At 38.9% G+C, this 6,082-nt stretch overlaps 1 long non-coding RNA gene across 1 annotated transcript; it reads right to left on the reverse strand.

Annotated features, from left to right (window-relative positions):
• Window positions 1-2,961: 2,961 nt before the first annotated feature.
• On the reverse strand, window positions 2,962-5,573 carry LOC148184152 (uncharacterized). The gene is made up of 4 exons (XR_015772798.1): window positions 5,408-5,573; window positions 4,868-4,907; window positions 3,982-4,129; window positions 2,962-3,473 (listed from the first exon to the last, which is right to left on the reverse strand). It is a non-coding gene; the product is annotated as an uncharacterized LOC148184152 (long non-coding RNA).
• Window positions 5,574-6,082: the final 509 nt, after the last annotated feature.

Here is a 6,082-nt window from a genome sequence, read left to right on the forward strand (position 1 = left end):
ATGCAGAAGATTTGCAGTGGGAACTATCCCTACAGTTATTTTAATTTTAGGAAACAGAACCTCATAATTACATAAAAACCTTTATTGGGAAGGCTTTGAACTTAAAGGAAGGAAAATACATCAGCAATCAACCCTAACATTTGGTGGGCCAGTGTAAATCCAACCTAAACAGAAAACAAATACATGCTACTGCAATCATCACCACAGTCTGACTATCTAACAATAAAGAGAGAGACAAGTCACATCAGGTTTGTTATGTTTCACATAAAGAACTCTAAATAGCAACAAAATGAAAACGAAATTTCAGCTGGAAATTCTAAAGCACTAAATGGGCTGAGATTCTGTAAGTGCCACAGAGACGGGCTGACATTCCACAGCAAAACACTTATTTTAGCATTTCATTCATCCATGACTTATTAGATGCTTCTTACTTTTGATTTATCTTGGGAATTTTTGATCAAAGAGGGACACATAAAAGTTTTCATTTTTATCTCAATAAGTCAGTAATTCTGGAATCAAATCAGTTTACCAGTGAAGCAATTTTTTCCCCCTCTTCCTTAGGAAAACCACTTTGCAGAATTTGCTAGTAAGTACTGTGAAAATTAGTTATATATAAGACTTATATCTGGAGGCTAAACCAATTACACTGACCTTTCCCTCCTTACCTAATACACATTCTTTATATGTTAAAATATAATAACATATGGAATAGTTTCTGCTCTTTTCCAACACCTGGAACCATGCAGTAGCTTATAAAGCAAGGAAATTTATCTGATTTAGAATATTGTGATGACTTAAGATTTTAGCTCCAAAATTATAGTGAAACAATCACTTTGCATAGGTTGCCTTGCTTTTCTACACTCAAGAAAAGACTGCTGTTCAGTTGTGTGAAAAACTTAATTGTGTAAAATTAATCCTTTTACTATAGTAATCTTCTGCTCTATATGCAGGTATGAAGACACTTTTACCCAAGGCTGTTAACGTTATATCCTGAAGGAATCTCTCACTCAGAAACCAAAAGAACAAACAACTTTGTGCCAAAGAGTCAAATCAAAACATAAATAACAGATGCTAAAATACATTATTTAACCAGCTGTGGTCAAAGCAGAGATTTTTTTAATACTTACATAATAGGCTTCAAAAATGTACTCTTAATTTGCTGACAATATGACAGTAATAAAATGTCTCCAATGAAAGATTTCCAATGGTATGCACAGCATTAGGAAGGGAGGAATTTATTCTGTGGTCCCTTCAGCAATCAAAAACACCAAAAGGATTTCACGGAGCATTTTCGACCAGCTTTTATCTAAGGCCATACTACCAAGCTAGGGAAGGCATTTTCCACAAATTAATGAATTAATTCAGTTTTCACTTTCACTTTCTGTTTCACCTTAAAAGAAAGCCCTGGGGCAAGAAATACTGCACCACAACACAAACTCATGCTGGTTTGTAGTGGAGGTCCCTGTTCAAGGCTTGGTCCACTGTCAACCTCGACCTCAAGAGCAGGTCCTTGCTGGAAAAGCAGCTAAGGAAGCAGGCATAGCACAGGAGCTTTCATTGCATTAAGTGACAAAAAGGAAGATGCCCCACCCCTGGAAGCGTGCAAGGCCACTGGATGTGGCTCTGAGCAACCTGGTCTAGGGAAAGGTGTCCCTGACCACAGGGTTGGAGTTTGATGATCTTTAAGGCCCTTTCCAACCCAAGCCATTGTATGATGGTATGACAGGTACAGTCAGGATAAATACGAGACAATGATTAGTCACGCATGAAATGCAGCATTGTACATTTCTGTATTTTAATGTGTATGCTTAGTTCATCAGCCCTGTTGAGAAAACTATCAATTGAATGTGTGACAGGGTCAAAGCACAGGTAAAAAAATAGTAATACCATACTATACCATACCATAGTAAAAACATAGCCATCACAGGATTAATAAAAAAAATCTAAATATTTCTGTTAATTCCCTTTAAGCTGATAAATTCATGTTCTCTGTATGTTCTATACAGCAAGACAGGAGGAAGGAAAAGGTAACTAAAAAAAGTAGATGGGTGGATAGAACAGAAATAATAAGCAGAGAGAGAGAGGGACTGTTCTTGGGGGGGAATACTAGAAGACTTAATTGGGGAGACAGAACATGAAAACTTGAAAAACAAAGTTGAACAGCTATTTGAAATCTAGATTGATATCTGACGTGGGTCATGTGGGATTACTTATGGTTGCCTTCTGTTACTGCAGCTCTTCATGCCCAGACACCACAAATACTGAAGAAAACCACCTGGAGTGTCCCACTAAGCTTGCATTGGCTGAAAGCAACATCAAGAATTTCCCTAAGAAGCATTTAATTATGATTGCACAACAAAGTTAGGATGCAAAGGGGATGAATTTAATCTAAATTTAGATGAAAAGGTGAACATGTAAAAATTGCAATATTAACTTTTTCTGTTATCATTCAAAAGCTGCAACACAATTTCCCTGTTTGATTCTTAATGACAGCAGTGCTAAAGAAGAATCAGTTAGAATCAGTAGAGCAGATCTCCCTCAAATTTTATTTAAATAGTATATGAAACAAATAAATAGTAAAAAAAATTTTAAACCCCAAAAAAAAAAACCCAAAGCCCACCAAACAAACAAAAAACTCCACCAAACAGTTGAGAAAAAGCTTCTCACTATAGTACAAAGCCTTACTGAATATTCAGCACTGGTTCTAAATGAATGAGGCAATCACCTAAATATATGAAAAGCTAGAGTACAGTACAGTATATGTTAAATCAAATACTATCACAGGTTTATCCACACCTGGGCTAAATCCAGAAAGGCACAGCAAAGTCTGAGAAAGAGATGAACCTGAGATATACATGCAACAGAGCTTCCTTATGTGGCAGAAACATTATCAAGCTATTACACAGGCTTTTGCTCATCGGACAAAATAAGAGGAAATGAAAAGGGAACATCTGCAATGTCTAAAGTATTCTAAAGGGAATATACGGGAAGGATGTTTCAAAGCTATTTGAGCTAGGGTCAAACCGGGATAAGAGATGCACAACCTAACAAAGGTCAAACTACATACTAACACAGTTTACATTCTAAAATAATTATGCTCTGTGACAAATAAATACACTTTTCCAAAAATTATTAAACAAATGAGAACAAGCAAGTGGTTCTTTACTGATCTAAACTGGTCCTGTGTTTTGCCCCTTGTTAGAACATTTGCTCACTGTAAAAGAGTTCAGGTAAAGCTATTACTTTGAAAGAGCTCGTAATACCTACCTGAAAGCACTTTCTATTGAATTTGGGGGTAACTTCTTTATGCAGGTATTACATTGCCATCTAGTGTATACAGTATATATTGTAAATCTGTTTCCCGGGGTTTACATCACCGAAAGAGCCTGAATTTTCCCCTTTGTTTGCTTTCCTCGATGCATTTTATCTTGAAGCAGAGCAGTTTTCTTCCAGGCTACTCAATCCTAAGAAACCTGTGGTTGGTGTTAATGAGAGATTCAGTACCATTTAAAAAAACACTATTCCAGAAGCAGCCACCAGCTGAATCTCAGTGTCTTTGGCAGATACACCCACTGAAAGTTCTAGGAATTTCAACTGCTCTCATGCAGCAAGAGGTGATTTGGATTCAATGGTCCTCCCCAGGAGGTGATGCGGACTCATCCCTGACAGCTCTGGAGCACTACTGGGTGGGGGAGTGGGTAACTCTTTCTGATGCCACTTTCAGTAAGTAATTACACCGTAATCAAGACAAGGGCAGTGGCTACACTGCGCTGACAAGTCCAGGGATGGCAGCGGGGCAGAGTCCACTTTGTGCAGGCAAAGGACTGCTCCACACCATAGCTGCAGGGTGTTCCTACCATGCACCCCAAGCCACCACTGCTCCAGGCACTGTCCCAGTCCTGTTCTAAGAGCGCAAGTTCGGGAGGCTGGTGTTTCCCACAGCTCACCACTCTGTGAGCTTTTAGCAGCTACATATCCCACCTTTGAGCACCATCCTTCCCTGCATTACTTGGGAATGGTCGCTGAATTCCCCTGCTGTGAGCACTGGTGGAGGCACATTTTGTGTTGCGTGGAGAAAACACCATGTTGTGTAGAAGCTGCATCACTAAATAATCCAGCTTTTTGGGCACTGGAAAAGAATACCACCTATTTTTTTGCCTGCAAAGAGATAAGCTATCAAAGTATACTACAGAATTTTATTAAGAGCTGCGGAGATCAGGCTTCCAAATTCTAAAACACAGGAAAATATCAGATTTAAATGCTATGGATTTTTCCATATCTTCTTGACTAATAATTTCAACCAGTTTCTTGTATGTACATAGCAAATGTGTTAAGACAATTTTTAGACAATTCAAGAAAACCAGTTTAAAAAATTGATTTATGGTTATCAAGTTCCACTTAAGGCCAAATGAGTGAGCCATTCTGTTTATGATATAGGAGAGGTTAAGAACAGGAGATGTTTAGGTGCTCGTAAAAGTGGACCTTGGCTATCTTGAAGTCTTGCAACAACGGAGTGCTGAGCAATGCCCCACCACTTTTAACACTCCAGTTTAAGCATCTGAGCTTTTATACCCAGTCCTAGACCTCTGAAACACATTTCCCCAGTATGTTCAGTAAGATTTATCATTTCTGGAAGAGTTCTTTCAAGACATAGACTGACCAGGTCCAGAATGCAAAGGTTAAATAAGACAGAGAAAGCTACAAAGGAACACATTGCTCTGGCACAGTACATGAGAGGCCTTGGCCACCAGGTTCTCCAGGAGGCCACTCTGTCACTGGGCACTCTCTTCTTCCACCCATTCCTTCCTTGGCCACCGTGTGCTGCAGTGAATGCTGAGTGCAAAAGAAGAAATGGTTTCACACTCACCCCATCTGCCACTGCACCTGAGAGAGAAACAGGCTCTTCACTGGAAAGAAAGAACAGGAAAAAATCCTTACTATTACCAGAAAAGGAAGTGGCCTCTGCTTTCAAAATCCAGCTTCCACATTATGGAACTGAGGAAGCTCCTTTAAGCCCCAATACCAGTTACAAATACCAAGTTATACAAGAACTGGCTACAGCTTGGTTTTTTTCAGTGTCTTGCCATTTTAACAATATAGCAATGGCCTAATTTTAGGAAGATATTTTAATGCATAAATAAACCAGATTTTACCTTCTTTTTTGCTAGCTGTTGGGGCTTAAATTACTGGTTCCCCTTGTTAACACGTTTGCTCACTTTACTGGTCTAATCGTGATACTTTGCACTAGGTGTAATCACAAAAAATGCATTTAATACACTGCAGCTTTTTTTTTTTTTTTGGCCACTGTGTTGCCCATTTATATTTGTTGTTACTATAATTAATATTCAAAACATATCCTTTAGAAAATTCAGTTTTTGTTTGTTATTGACCCACATATATTACTTACTCCGTGCTTCAGGATGTGAACACACATGGAGCCCATAAGCAGCTGGCCTAAGGGGTGGAGGTTGGGGAGCACCCTAATTAATTTCAGTCTAAAAGAGTCAAGTTAGCAAAACCCCACTGTCTAAGCTAACCAATGCCCTTTAAAATGTAGCACTACAAGGGCTCTGTCAGCAGGTTGGTCCCTTCCAGCAGGGAGGGAGGTGAAGGACAATTAAGGCTGATAGTGTCTCTTGTTAGTGCAGCTGTTGGGCATTAGGCCATGAGGAAAGGTAGCAAGTGCAAACAGACTTCCAGGATGATAATAATTTATTTTTTTTCCTAAATATGTTGACCACTAATTCAGCAAGATACTGATACTGTACAATCACCAACAGTGTAAATATTTCTATTCTCTTCAGTAGGGCAGCAACTCAGCTAAGTCTTTCATATTAAAGTCTGTAATAATCTATAGATACAGAAGCAGTGAAAGATTTTAGTACACCTCTTCCATCCCCTCCTGTGGGCTGTTTTCCTCATTCCATTGCTATCCTTAAACTTATTTCATCCCTAAATTCACAACTTGTCAAAAGGCAGGCACAGCACCATCCAAGTTAGTTCAGACATATCCTTAGCCTTTTGGCTTGTAGTTAGTAAAAGCTGCCATTGCTGTAACTGGATTTTAGTTCTTCATCCATTT

The sequence above is a fragment of the Pseudopodoces humilis genome, chromosome 6 (assembly GCF_049639895.1).
Source record: "Pseudopodoces humilis isolate 2021_Gansu_Grassland_sample_001 chromosome 6, ASM4963989v1, whole genome shotgun sequence".
Taxonomy (NCBI): domain Eukaryota; kingdom Metazoa; phylum Chordata; class Aves; order Passeriformes; family Paridae; genus Pseudopodoces; species Pseudopodoces humilis.